Source organism: Acomys russatus, chromosome 14, assembly GCF_903995435.1.
Source record: "Acomys russatus chromosome 14, mAcoRus1.1, whole genome shotgun sequence".
Lineage (NCBI taxonomy): Eukaryota > Metazoa > Chordata > Mammalia > Rodentia > Muridae > Acomys > Acomys russatus.
This window is the reverse complement of record NC_067150.1, coordinates 56,425,966-56,440,511: the sequence shown is the minus strand read 5'-3', so window position 1 is coordinate 56,440,511 and position 14,546 is coordinate 56,425,966. Positions and strand designations below refer to the sequence as shown.

The window sequence follows — 14,546 nt, the reverse complement described above, 5'->3', positions numbered from 1 at the left end:
GGGACAGAGACAGAGAGGAAGAAAAATGTAGAGTATTAAGTACTTAACAGAAATATGGTTTCCAGGACTTTATTTTTGACTTTGTGTTTTAACAGAACGTGCTGGATGTGTCTCTACAGTTTTGCTCACGCCTGCAGAACCCTGAAAAGCTGCTGTGGTTACTGATGCTGAGAGTGCTGGAATTATTGATCTTCTTCTACAAATAAAAAAAGTATGAAGAAAAAAAAAAGTATGGCGGGGCGCAGGAGTGCGCAACTGCAAACTCAGTACTCGGGGACACAAAGGCAGGCGGATCGTTGTGAGTTCTAGGCCAGCCTGCTCTACAAAGCGAGTCCAGGACAGCGAGGGCTACCCAGAGAAACCCTGTCTCGAAAAACAAAACAAAAACAACAAAAAAGTACACACACACACACACACACACACACACACACACACACACACACGTATACACGCACGCGCGCTACATATATCCACAGTGGAAAAAAATACCTCTGCTTACCACGTTGAATTAGCTCGGTACAGAAATGATTAGCCACATTAGTTTAGAAATGCTAGACTTCATTTTTCCCCCTTTTGTACAGAGGTAACTCACTGCATTGAATATATTGAATATGCAAGGTCTTATCTACGGTGGTTTCACTACAGGAACTACTGTTCTCAGTAAAAACAGAAAACACGTTGCCAACGCCTTTGAAACCCTCTGTGCTCCTGTCCCAATCCCACCCCTCAGATCCTGCTTCACAATTCCTCGCTGCCTAAACCATCGGGAAAATCCTTCATTTAAAAGAAACCAGGTTCAAATTCCAGAGTAAGGAAGTACAAACCCGCCGCTCCGTGGAACAGGAGGTGGAACCCTCCGCCCCGCCCTCTGTAGGAGGCCCCTGGGCCAGTCTCTGGGGCGATTACGCGGTCTCGTTTACATACCCATAACACACCGCGGCTAAAACAGATTTTTTTTTTTTTTAAAAGATGCTTTTTATTACTCAAAGTTTTTAAATGAACACTAAAATATCCTTTAAAAAGATCAGAAAGAAATTTCTGCAGATAATGGCGCTTTAGGTAAAAACTCACCATCATTACAGTAGGAGTTTGTGTTACTGTAGAAATGTGTTAAGTAGGTCTTCAGCATACTCTGGTTTCTCTTCAGATCGTATAAATCTTTCGCCTTTTACTAAAGATTTCCGTGGAGAGGAACAACTCTGAGTCTTAGACCAATTTTTTGAGGCCTTGTTCTTAACAAGGCTCCATTTCTTGGTTGAATAACAGAAGTGTTAGTAAGTCATTTTTCCTGGCAGCTCCGACTGGACTTCAAACAGAGTTATTTTCGCTTAAGAACGCTGTGTAGCACCTGGAGAAAAGGCTCGGACATTAAAAGTCTGGGGCTCAATAAACAGCAACCTCACGGTGGCTCACAACCATCTAGAATGAGGTCTGGCGCCCTCTTCTGGTGTGCAGGCGCACATGCAGCCAGAGCATTGTATACACAATAGGTAAATAAACTTTCAAAAAACAAGAAAATTACTGCCTTGGGGCTGAAGAAATGGCTCAGAGAACTCTGCTCCTACGGAAATCCTTGAGTTCAATTCCCAGCAACCACATGGTGCCTCACGACCATATATAATGTGATCCTAGTGCCTTTAATCCCAGCACTCAGGACGCAGAGGCAGGCATATCTCTGTGAGTTCAAGGTCAGCCTGGTCTACAAAATGAGTTCCAGGACAACCAGGGCTACACAGAGGAATCCTGTTTCAAAAAAACAAAACAAAACATACCATTACATGTACATATGGCATGCTGTCTGTATCAGGGTGTCAGATCCCTTAGAACTGGAGTTAGAAACCACTGTGAACTGCTATGTGGGTACTGGGAATTAAACCAAGGTCCTTCGGAAGAGCAACCAGCGCTCTTAACCGCTGACCCATACCTCCAGCCCCAGGAAGTTGTGTCTTAACAATACTATCAGGAGCTGCAAAATGACTCAGCAGGTAACGGTGCTGATGACCCGGGTTTGACCCCTTGATGGAAGGAAAGAAGGGTTCCCCCAAGCTGTCCTCTGACCTGTACATTCACCATGGTGCTTGAGCTGGCTTGCACATTCATGCACACTGTGAAACACAAACACACTAAGGGACTCCTCTCAGGGTTAACTGGCTTAGAAAGACCCCAACCTGAGAGTGGGTGTACTGGCTGGTTTTGTGTTAACCTGACAGAGTCATGAGAGAGGAAGGAGCCTCAGTTGAGGAAATACCTTCATGAGATCCAACTGTAAGGCATTGTCTCAATCCGTGATCAGTGGATGGGGCCATGCCTGGGCTGGTGGTCCTGGGTTCTATAAGAAAGCAGGCTGAGAAAGCCAGTGACAGCAACGGCCCCCCCCCCCGCACCCCTCCCTCCCCGCACCAGCTCCTTCCTCCAGGATCTTTCTCTGTCTCAGTTCCTGTCCTGATTTCCTTCAATAATGAATGGCAATATCAAAGCATAAGCCAAATAAACCATTTTTCTCCCCAACTTACTTTTTGGTCATGGCATTTCGTCACAGCAATAGAACCCCTAAGTAAGACAAGTGGGCAACACCTTTCCATGGGCTGGGTCTCAGACACAATGAAGGGGGGGGGACAAACCTCAGCAGCAGTATTTGTCTCTCTCCTCTTCCTTGGATTGCAATGTGACAGCTGTATCTCACTGCCGTTGCCATGACTACTGTACGTGATGGGCTGCACCATCTTGTAAGCCCATGTTTGCCTTCCCTCCCTCCCTCCCTCCCTCCCTCCCTCCCTCCCTCCCTTCCTTGTCAGGTATGACCTTACTGGCTGCTATTCACAGGCTGGTACGTATTGTGGCCTCCCATGTCTGTTTCCCAGCAGTACCTACACTGATCTGGTGGGGTGTATAATTTGACAGATGTCACCAGGGGCACCACCTGCCCCTCTGTTTCATACTTACAAACTGCGGAAAGCCACTCTGCTCTTGTCATCATGACCTGGAGCCTTCTGAATTGTAAAACAAACAAACAAACAAACAAAAAACCCAAAACCAAGCCAAACCAAACCAAACATCTGTAGGGGGAGGCCACAGCACTTGGGAGGCAGGAAGATCTCTGTGAGTTGAAGGCCAGCTTAGTCTACATAATGAGTTTAATAGTAAGCTTAAGTACAGCCAGGGCTAGGTAGAGAACATCCCATGCCACTCCCAAAAAGAAAAGGAGACCTATAAGGAGACTTGGGGGTGGGAAGTTGGTTTGGTTTTTCATCTTGGCACAGCCAGTGTTATCCAGAAAGAGGAACCTCACCTGAGGAAAAGCCTCCGTGAGACCAGTCTACATGGCAAGTCTGTGGGACATGTTCCTTGATCTGTGATGCCTGTGGGGTGCAGTTCACTGTGGGTGGTACCACTTCTGGGCAGGGAGTCCTGATTTGTATAACAAAGTAGACTGAGCAAGCCAGTGAGCAGCACCCCTCCATGGCGTCTGTCAGTCTCTGTTTCCAGGTTCCTGCCCTGAATTTCTTCCCTGACTTCCCTTCAAAGTGGACTGTGATGGGGGCTAGAGAGATGGCTTAGAGGTTAAGAGCACTGTCTGCTCTTCCTGAGGTCCTGAGTTCAATTCCCAGCAACCACATGGTGGCTCACAACCATCTAGAATGAGATCTGGTGCCCTCTTCTGACATGCAGGTGAAACACTGTATACAAAATAAATAAATAAATAAATAAATAAATAAATAAATAAATAAATAAATCTTTAAAAATAATCAACCAATCAGCCAGGCGTAGTGGCCCAATGCCTTTAATCCCAGCACTCAGGAGGCAGAGGCAGGTGGATCGCTGTGAGTTCGAGGCTAGCCTGGTCTACAAAGCGTACACAGAGAAATCCTGTCTCAAAAGCAAAAACAAAAACAAAAAAACCCACTCAATCAAAATATTTTAAAAAAATAATCCAGGAGCTGAGTGTGCACGAGGTGCCAACAACATCCAGTTCCCAGATGCACTAATGTTTAAAGAGCCCAGCAGTCACAGAATGACAGCGGCTGTAACTTTGTGCGTATCTTTTCTGTCGCAGCTATTCCAAACCCAGAGCTCCAATACCTTCCTTCCGCCCCAGACGGAGAACTGCTGGTCACCTCACTGCCAGTGAGGCTGGACTCACTCTCACTGTAAAGGAGAGGTGGTCAGCGCTGGCTGTGGTGGTGCATGCCTGTGTCCCAGCATTTGAGAGGATGAGGGGGTCACATTGCGAGACTGTCTCCAAATACATGAAAAGAGAGCTGGTTTCTATTCAGGACAAGGGGTCAAAGGTCCCGGGTGCCCCTGAACGCCACCTGGGAAAGGACAGGGAATCTTAAAAGTTTAGAGCTAGAGACCCACAAGATCTTATCTATAGCAGTATCGTGGCCTACTGCTATATTGGGTTTTTGTTGTTTTGTTTTTGTTTTTTTCAAGACAGGCTCTAAGTAGCTCTGGCTATCCTAGAACCCACTATGTAGACCAGACTGGCCTCGAACTCATAGAGATCTGCCTCCGGAGTGCTGGGAGTGCGTTACTACCAGGCTGCAAGCTCCAATTTTAAGGCAAGAGCCCTCAGAGATTCTCAGTGACAAACAAGAAAGCAGAGTATTACAAGTGAAGGGCCGAGTGCACGGCTCAATCAGCTACCACCACAAGCCACTCAGACGCCCGCCGTACATGGCAAGAAAAAGGAAAGTGGCACACTGTTTAAACCACCTCTCGCTCTCGCTAAAGCAGCGTTCTGAATTTAGCGTCCCCACAGTTGGTTGCTATTTTCTTGTTGGAATTTATTGCAGTCATTAGGGTTGGGAATATAGCTCGTTGGTAGAGCGCTTGCCTGATATGTGTGAGGCTCTACGTCCAACCCCCAGAACCACAAAATTTAAAAATAAAACAAGTACAGTGTAGGGTTTTTTGTTTGCTTGTTTGTTTGTTCGAGTCAGGGTTTCCTGTGCTATCTTGGCAGTCCTGGACTCACTTTGTAGACCAGGCTGGCCTTGAACTCACAGAGATCCACTCTGCCTCCCGAATTCTAGGATCAAAGGCGTGCGCCACCACCGCCCGGCTTCTAAAAACAGTTTTTTAAGTCAATAAAGTAGAAACATAAAACCTGAACTGAAAGCCTATCCGCTCCCAGCCGAGCCTCGGCGTCGCCCTCTGGTGGCCCGGCTCGGCACAGCGCGGAGTCGCCGCTTCCACTCTCGTCCACAGGGCGGGGCCCCCGCCACATATTTGCATACCCAAGGAACACTGCGCACAATACAACCATAAAACGAAAAATTAACGTGTGGATCTGAGAATGTCTTTATGAAGCTCAGTTTTAACTTATAAAACAAAAATAGTGGTTCTTTTTCGCTAGAGTAGTCTTGAATTAAGTAGATACCGTCACTGTGCTAGGAGCTGTTTTTACTCCAGCTGTGACTGACAGCTGCAGTAGGTATACTCTGGTTTCTCTTCAGATCGTATAAATCTTTCGCCTTTTACTAAAGATTTCCGTGGAGAGGAACAACTCTGAGTCTTAGACCAATTTTTTGAGGCCTTGCTTTAGCAAGGCTACATTTAAGTTGTCCAAAATCAGATCTCTATTGGGTTCTAGATCTCTATTGGGTTCTCTTAGATTTTTATGTTGTATGGCATATATTTGGAGATAATCCTCCTCGTACGTTCCGTCTGCCTTGGGTTCCTAAGTGCAGGCTTTACAGCCATGACCCCAGTTCCAGAAAGAAAGAATACTGTTTCTTTGCTAAAGCCCCATGGCACTGGTGCAAAACACAACTTGCGTTCTGGCTCCTGGGGACAGTATCTTTCCTGAGCCTTGGCCTCCCCACCTAGCTGTTCGGAAAGCCTGTCTTGCTCAGTTCTGAATTTCTCCATGGGATTGTAGGTTCCAAGCAATCAGCATAAACCTAAGAGGAGCCGATCTTCTGTGACAAAGAGATGGCTGCTGAGTGCAGGGAAGACACACACACACCACACACCTTGTGTGATGATGGAGAAAAGCCAGCCTTGGTCAGATTGCAATGGCTCCCACGGTGGAACCCCTTTTCCAGTCTAAAAACTAGAGCTGGAGGTCCCAAGAGAAGTCAGTTTGGCAGACTGCAGATTTTGTGGCTGACAAAAGACTCAAGGTTGTTTGTTGTGACAGGAGAGAGAAGAGACTGGGGAGATGCGGTTCTCAGCTGGCTTAGGGGAAATGTTGTGTAATCTCTCTGTAGTCCTGACTCAGGGACCTGTCTAGGGCCTGGTCTTCCCTTTATTTTTTTGTTTTATTTTTTATTGTTTTGTTTTGTTTTTGTTTCTCGAGAGAGGGTTTCTCTGTATAGCCTTGGCTGTCCTAGACTCACTTTGTAACCAGGCTGGCCTCGAACTCACAGAGATCCACCTGCCTCTGCCTCCCAAGTGCTGGGATTAAAGGCGTGCGCCACCACGAACGGCATCAACAAGTGCTCTTAACCATTGATCCATCTCTCCAAGCCAACATTTATTTTTCAATGCTTTTTATAAACTGACCATAAAAAAGACTTGGGCTGGAGAGATGGCTCAGAGGTTAAGAGCGTCGCCTGCTCTTCCAAAGATCCTGAGTTCAATTCCCAGCAACCACATGGTGGCTCACAACCATCTATAATGTGATCTGATGCTGTCTTCTGGTGTGCAGGTGTACATGCAGGCAGAACACTGTATACATAATAATAAACAAATCTTTAAAAAAAGAAAGAAAGAAAAAGACTTAATTCAATCATGACAAAAGACTATCAAACACATCTACACAGCAGGGCGTAATCCCAACATTCAGGAAGGCAGAGGCATGGTGGCGCACGCCTTTAATCCCAGCACTTAGGAGGCAGAGGCAGGTAGATCGCTATGAGTTCGAGGCCAGCCTGGTCTACAAAGTGAGTCCAGGATGGCCAAGGCTACACAGAGAAACCCTGTCTCGAAAAACCAAAAAAAAACAAAAACAAAAACAAAAACAAAAACAAAACAAACCAAAAAAACAAAAAACAAAAAACAGGAAGGCAGAGGCAGGTGGATCTCTGTAACTTTGAAGCCAGCCTGATCTACAAAACAAGTCGAAGACAGCCAAGGCTACACTGGGAAACCCTGTCTCAAAAAAGGCACAAACAAACAAACAAGATTTAAAAACTTCTTCAGTGTGAAACAGGGGTGGTAGGAAGTACTGTGGTGCACGCCTTTAATCTCAGCACTGGGAGGCAGAGGCAGACAGCTCTCTGTGAATTCAAGGCCAGCCTGGTTTACATAGTGACCTCCAGGGCAGCCTGGAGGACCTACAATATGAGAACCTGTCTACAAAATACAAAATTACACTGGCACCAGGAATCATACATTTTGGAAAAACAAGGAGGGCAGAGGAATTTCCCCCCTTGGAGGTCTTTAAAACGGGCTTCCGTGAGTTTCACTTAAAAATAGGCAAGTAGTTTATGATAACTTATAGCAACTTTTTTTGTTTTTGAGAGTTTTTCTCTGTGTAGCCTTGGCTGTCCTGGATTTGCTTTGTAGACTAGGCTGGCCTCGAACTCAGTGATCCACCTACCTCTGCCTCCTGAGTGCTGGGATTACAGGCATGTGCCACCATACCCGGCTCACCTACAGCAACTTTTAGGTGAACAGCTTTAGACTTTCCTTTCTTTTGAGAGTTGGTCTTACTATGTATTAAGTCTGACCTGGATTCAGGCTCCGGTCTTCAGTTCCTCTAATAAGGAAGCTTTCTTTTTGCCATGAGATTCTTCACACTGCTGCTCCTCCCCGCCACCCCACCCCAGGATGCCAGCAGTGAGGACGGTCTTCAAGTTCTTCCCCGCCCCCACCCACCCCCATCCAGGAAAGGGTCCCCTTATTCATCCTCGAAGACACTGTTAATGGTCCCATGTATCTGGACTTTTTGCACCTGACTCAGTTTCCCAAGGAAGCCACGGAGGAGACAGACAGCACAGTATGTCTGTGGCAGGGTGGCCTGGGATGAGTGGACAATCTGCCACCATCTCCTGGAATCTGTATCCCTTACCCAGAACCCACCTGGGCCTCCATCCCCAGGGGCTGACACCTTGGCCACGGTAGATGTGGCCTTGGTGATGCAGGCCACTGCAGGGCTTAGTGGGGCTCCAGAGGGGCCATGTAAGGTGCTATGCAGTGGGAAATCTCCACAGAGTTGGGGCTTTGGGAGGGATGCTGGTTCCTGAGTGGGCCCAACCAGTCACACACTCCATCCCTACATCCTTGATCAGTTAGAGGGGAGAGCTTCGGGCTCTTCTCTGGGCTGGACACCTTGGAGAGAGATGTATTTATCTGTGAGACAAGACCTCACTGTGTAGCCTTGGCTGGCCTGGAACTTGCTATGTAGATTAGCTGCCTTTAAACTCATAGAGATCTACCTGCCGCTGCCTCCAGAGTTCTGAGACTAAAGGTATGCACCAACATGCCCAACATTTATTTTATTTCACCGTTTATTTCTTTGTTTATCTAGAGACAGATTCTCTCGCTGGCCTGGAACTCACCAAATAGCCTGGGCTGGCTGGCAGGTGAGCTGCAGCCACCAGTTTCTACCAGTTTCTAGCAATATCCACCAATGTTCCACACTGGGATTATAAACATGTGCCAACCAACCATGGGCGGCTTTGTAGCAGTTTTTATGTGGACTCTGGTGAATGAACTTAGATCTGTCTACACTTTTATAAACAAATTCCCCAGACCCAGAAGACTCTAAATTTATAAGGAGGAATATACACAAGAAAAGAAAAACCTTACCTAGGTCTTGTGACACTTGCTGTTGGTGCCATGACTCTCTATAGGGAAAACAAGCACTGCCATGTTGCCCATCTCAGTGGTCAGTGAGCATGCGTGGTGTGAGGAGCCCCTGGCCAGTTAGCTCGGCATCATGTCAGCCTTAGTAGAATCTTGGCTGTGGTAATGGCACCAGCAGGATCCCTCTTCATAGCAGATAGACAGACAGACGACAGACTCAGTGGGCTAAAACCCTTGGCTCCCCACCTACCTCTCTGCCAGCTCTAGCACGGGGAGCCCAGCAAGACTTTCTAGCTGAAGGAGACAGTGTGAACACATGGCTCATATCCCTTTGTTGGTTTTCAGCAAATTAAAATCTATCTCTCAGGGAGGAAATGAGAGGTCAGGATTTTTTTTTTTTTTTTTTTTAACCTCTTCTTCATAATGGGCTCTGATGAAGGAAATGAATTGAGGGGAAGGAATCAGAAATTTGATCCACCTCTTCTGGCTCAGAAAGGGAGTGGGGGCTCCCTGCGCCCTCAGAAGGGCAGCTGAGCACAGTGTGTTTTATTATATAATTAACCTTGACCCTTCTGGGTTCAAAGAAAGAGGTTAGTTGGAAATAAATCAATAGTCTGGTCTGGTCACTTCAAAGGCTACAGAACCCGCTGGAAAATCCCATGTTTGTTCAGTGTGTAAATTGGAATAGGTATGCACTTCTTCTTGAAAGGGAGAAGGAGGACTTTAGGTCTAAAATTGAAATTAATTGTATATCCGCTTCCTCTAATCAGGCAATCAGGGGCCTTTATTGTGTGTCGTGCAGGAAAGGGGGAGGTGGGGGGGTGGAAGACAAGAGGAAAGCCTTGTGACCTTTGTGTGACTACTGGGCTGGATTCAAGGACAACCACGCCTGGAGAGCCGTAGCAGGGTGCAGTCCTTTGTCACACATCCGAAATAATCTTTTTTCTGCCTTACTCCCTGGGGCTGGGAGTCGAACCCGGGGCCTCTTGCATGCTAGGCCAGTCCCTTTCCCCCTCAACTATATTCCAACTGGAATCCTCAGACTCACCAAACAATCAGCGCGGTAGCACAGACCGTTTACTGAGTGCCAACACTGCCCCAGGCGCCAAGACGTGTCCACTTGGCTCCTCATTCCTTTGCCTCACAAAGCAGCTATTTAAGTCTGGCTGTGATTGCCCGCTGGGTTGAGGAAATACTCAGAAGGTCAAAGGTCAAGCCTGGAGCTGCTCGGAGATTCTCAAGGTCTGTTTTCATGCCCTGGAGATATGAAAAGGAAGCTGGGGTAGGTGGGTGGTGCTGGTGGTGGCATGAGAGTGTAGTGATATTTTAAACTGCCAATGTCTCCAGGCTCTTTGATCACGTCCCTCAAGGAGTTAGACGGGAGCTAGGCCTGGAACCCAAAGCTTCACTCATGCCAAGTGTTTGTTCTTACCTGCACTACACCTTTAGTAGCTGAAGCAAGCTTATTTGTTTGTTTTTACTTTTAAGAATTTGCTTATGTGTGCCAATGCCTCAGTGTACGTACACGGTGTGTATGCAGCTTTGTGGGACGCTGGCTCGTTACCTGACATTGGGGGGTCTGTACTCTCTGGTCCTCAGGACCGCACAGCAAGCACTCTTACCCACGGAGCCATCTCTCCAGTCCTGTTACTATTATAATTATTATCAGTTTTGGAAATATGGTCTTGCTATGTAGCCTAGGGCTGAAATTACAGGGTGAGCACCAACATTTCAGCTCAGGTTTATCTTGTGTTTTGTTTTGAGAGACAGGAGCTCACTGTGTAGTCCTGGCTGGCCTGGGACTTAGCGAGATCCGCCAGCCGATTCTCCCAAATGCTGGAGCTAAAGGCATCAGGGTCTCGAGCCTCTAGCTCATCTTCTGATTTTTTTTTCCCCTCTCTTTTCCTTGTGCCACAAGATTTCACTTGGCGTCTACCACTACCACCCCAGCAGGTCGTAATGTGACAAAGGCCCTCTGTCTTTGGGAAATTGAAGGCTAAGTTTTCCAAGCAGCTGAAAACGAGCCATGTGGGCTATCGCAGTTCAGGGGAAAGGGCTCAGAACGAGAGAGTTGAGCAAGATACAGGCGGCAGACACAGAACGCTTCTAGCTGGAGAGAGAGCATGGGAAAAAGATCTCCCCGGACCAAGGTGATGGTTGCTCCAGACTGAAGGCAGAGCCTGCGGAAAGGCCCAGAGATCTCACTACAAAGCAGGCCCAGGAGAAGCCAGGGCTTGGCGATGGAATAGAACATTAGCCTTGCTCCTCATTAATAATAATGTATGCTCAGCCCTGAGGGCTTCCTGCACCCAGCAACCTATGAGGGAGGAAATGAGGACAGAGGCCAGGGTGTGCCTACCAGTCACTCAGCTGGATAGTGACAGAGCTGTGATTATAAACCTTAGCCCTCGGCTGCGGCAGCCATCTTGCCAAAATGACAGACACAAAGGGAAAGAGGAGGGGCACTCGTTATGTGTTCTCCAGGCCTTTTAGGAAGCATGGAGCTGTTCCTCTGGCCACATACGTGCGAATTTACAAGAAGGATGATATTGTAGACATCAAGGGAATGCCCCATAAGTGTTACCATGGCGAAACCACAAGAGTCCTCAACGTCACCCAGCGTGCTGTGGGCATCGTTGTGAACAAGCAGGTTAAGGGCAAGAGTCTCACCAAGAGCATCAATGTGCACGCTGAGCACATAAAGCGCTCTGAGAGCAGGACGGCTTCCTGAAGCACGTGAAGGAGACCGACCAGAAGAAGAAGGAAGCCAAGGAGAAGGGCACCTGGGGTCAGCTGACGCGCCAGCCTGCGCCACACAGAGAAGCACACTTCGTGAGGGCTAACGGGAAGGAGCCTGAGCTGCTGGAGCCCGTTCTGTACGAACTCATGGCTTGACGTACAAAAAGGAACAAAGGACTTGGACTGTAAAGTATAAAAAATAAAATAAACCTCAGCAACTCTCTTAACCACCCCTGCCTCTTGTGAGGAGACGATGAATGATGGTCATGAGTCACTGGCCCTCGGCCTGTTATGAAGCCTGTTGTGAGGTCTGTTGTGAGGCCTGTTGTGAGGTCTGTTGTGAGGTCTGTTGTGAGGCCTGTTGTGAGGTCTGTTGTGAGGTCTGTTGTGAGGTCTGTTGTGAGGCCTGTTGTGAGGCCTGTTGTGAGGCCTGTTGTGAGGTCTGTTGTGAGGCCTGTTGTGAGGCCTGTTGTGAGGCCTGTTGTGAGGTCTGTTGTGAGGCCTGTTGTGAGGCCTGTTGTGAGGTCTGTTGTGAGGTCTGTTGTGAGGCCTGTTGTGAGGCCTGTTGTGAGGTCTGTTGTGAGGTCTGTTGTGAGGCCTGTTGTGAGGTCTGTTGTGAGGCCTGTTGTGAGGCCTGTTGTGAGGTCTGTTGTGAGGTCTGTTGTGAGGCCTGTTGTGAGGCCTGTTGTGAGGTCTGTTGTGAGGTCTGTTGTGAGGCCTGTTGTGAGGTCTGTTGTGAGGTGAGGTCTGTTGTGAGGTCTGTTGTGGGGTCTGTTGTGAGGTCTGTTGTGAGGTGAGGTCTGTTGTGAGGTCTGTTGTGAGGTCTGTTGTGGGGTCTGTTGTGAGGTCTGTTGTGGGGTCTGTTGTGAGGTCTGTTGTGGGGTCTGTTGTGAGGTCTGTTGTGGGGCCTGTTGTGAGGTCTGTTGTGGGGTCTGTTGTGAGGTCTGTTGTGAGGTCTGTTGTGAGGTCTGTTGTGGGGTCTGTTGTGAGGTCTGTTGTGGGGTCTGTTGTGAGGCCTGTTGTGAGGTCTGTTGTGGGGTCTGTTGTGAGGTCTGTTGTGAGGTCTGTTGTGAGGTCTGTTGTGAGGTCTGTTGTGAGGTCTGTTGTGAGGCCTGTTGTGAGGCCTGTTGTTGTGATATGGTGCCCTTGCCACCGCGGTACTGAGTCGAGGGCGAGGGACTGCGGATTTAACTCATACACACACACACAGTAACACAGCGGGTCCTTCATGCTAAGAGAGCAGCAGCCGCGGCAGTGGTTTATTATTCTCCTTCCCCTTCAGAGTTCCAAAGAGCCTTCTTATAGGCAGCAAAACAGGAATCCTCCTCCCAGGTGAAATCCCTCAAGAGGTGATTGCACACAGGAGGACAAGTCTCGAGGAAGGGAGGGGCGCGTTCTCGGAGCAGTAAATGTGACTAGCTAACCAAGATAAACACAGACACGGAAGCTGCTAGAAACAGGACATGAAACAGCAAGACAGGCAGACAGCCTAGCCAGGCCTGGTTCCTACACTGTGAGGCCTGTTGTGAGGCCTGTTGTGAGTTTACGGCAGGTTCCCTGTCCACTTTATGATATATTAACACTCCTTTGGACAGAAGGCATGTCTGACAGTCCAGGATCTCCTCATTCTTAAAACAAACAGCACACAAGTAACGTTATACAGACTGAGAGGGTTGTTTTTATATATTTAGAAATGCAACACACACACACACACACACACACACACACACACACACACACCAAAAATTAAAGAAAAAGTGGCCATGAATTTGAGAGAGAGAGCAAGGGAAATACACGGCAAGGTTAGAAGGAGGAAAGGAAAAGAGGGTAAATAATATAATTATATTATAAACTCAAAAATTATAATAAGCAAAACCAAAACAACTATGTTTCGGTTCGTTTATATTTCATGCCCCAATTTTCTTCTGGAAACACATAACAGGTCAGTGCCTGCTTAGGGCAAGGAAGGAATGTAAGAGTCGGCCCCCGGATCCACCCTTCACTTCTCGGGGACTTCTTCATCTGGTAAACGCACCTGCTTTAAGTCTGACGCTCTGAGTTCAGCCCTTGGGATCCTGTAAGTAGTCCGTGTGACCTTCACAGGTGCACGGTGATACACCTGATGTCCTCTTCCACAGTCAAGGAGCAAATGTCATACACAGATTTAATGCAAAATAAAAAGAAAGCTCAGGTGTTACGGTTGTCACTGGGACATAAGACTTCACTGAGCCCCTTTCTTCCCTGAGGAGATTCCCGGCAACACACAACCATGCAGAGAGCATGCGCTTGGGAACCCAGTGGTCATTCCATTTAAGTTTTCTACTCGGGTATCTAAGTGCCACGCCCCACACAGCAAATGACAACCTCTTGGCTGCCAGGCTACTTGCTGGTGCACTTCCCTGGATGGCTTCCCTGCCCTTTCTTTTTTTCTTTTTTGTTTGTTTGTTTGTTTTTGAGGCAGGGTTTCTCTGGGTAGCCCTGGCTGACCTGGGCTCGCTTTGTAGACCAGGCTGGCCTCGAACTCACAGAGATCTGCCTGCCTCTGCCTCCCAAGTGCTGGGATTAAAGGCGTGCGCCACCACCGCCCCGGCCTCCCTGCCTTTTCTACTCCTCTTCAAAGCCTTTCTTAATTTACTACTTAAAGATCCCATGCCTTTTCTTTCAACACAGTATGCTTTGCGTACGAAACAAGCTTTTTTTTTTTTTGAGACAGGGTTTCTCTGTATCCCTGGCTGTCCTGGACTCGCTTCGTAGACCAGGCTGGCCTCGAACTCACAATGATCCGCCTGCCTCTACCTCCCAAGTGCTGGGATTAAAGGCGTGCGCCACCATGCCCGGCTACGAGACAGGCTTTTGATACTTGAGTTATTTGTTCATAGAGGCTGGCTCTCTCTTGCAGGAAGCGATAGGCGTCTTGATTGCTAAGGCACACCCGTCCCACTGACTGTAGTCTCATTGGTTCCACTAGGTGGCAGCCTCGCTCTTTAAGTGCTAGGCTACCAAGCTGCCAGGCTGGGACCAGGGTCTGCAGGGAAGCCAGGCCAAGTGGA

At 48.0% G+C, this 14,546-nt stretch overlaps 2 non-coding genes and 1 pseudogene across 2 annotated transcripts; all 3 read left to right on the top strand.

Moving 5' to 3' along the window:
- Positions 1 to 1,127: 1,127 nt before the first annotated feature.
- LOC127198837 (U5 spliceosomal RNA) lies at positions 1,128 to 1,244 on the top strand. Its single transcript, XR_007831875.1, has one exon. It is a non-coding gene; the product is annotated as a U5 spliceosomal RNA (small nuclear RNA).
- A 4,195-nt stretch (positions 1,245 to 5,439) lies between these two features.
- Positions 5,440 to 5,555, top strand: LOC127198836 (U5 spliceosomal RNA). The gene has a single exon (XR_007831874.1). It is a non-coding gene; the product is annotated as a U5 spliceosomal RNA (small nuclear RNA).
- A 5,636-nt stretch (positions 5,556 to 11,191) lies between these two features.
- On the top strand, positions 11,192 to 11,652 carry LOC127198635 (60S ribosomal protein L21-like; annotated as a pseudogene).
- The last annotated feature ends 2,894 nt before the right edge of the window (positions 11,653 to 14,546 follow it).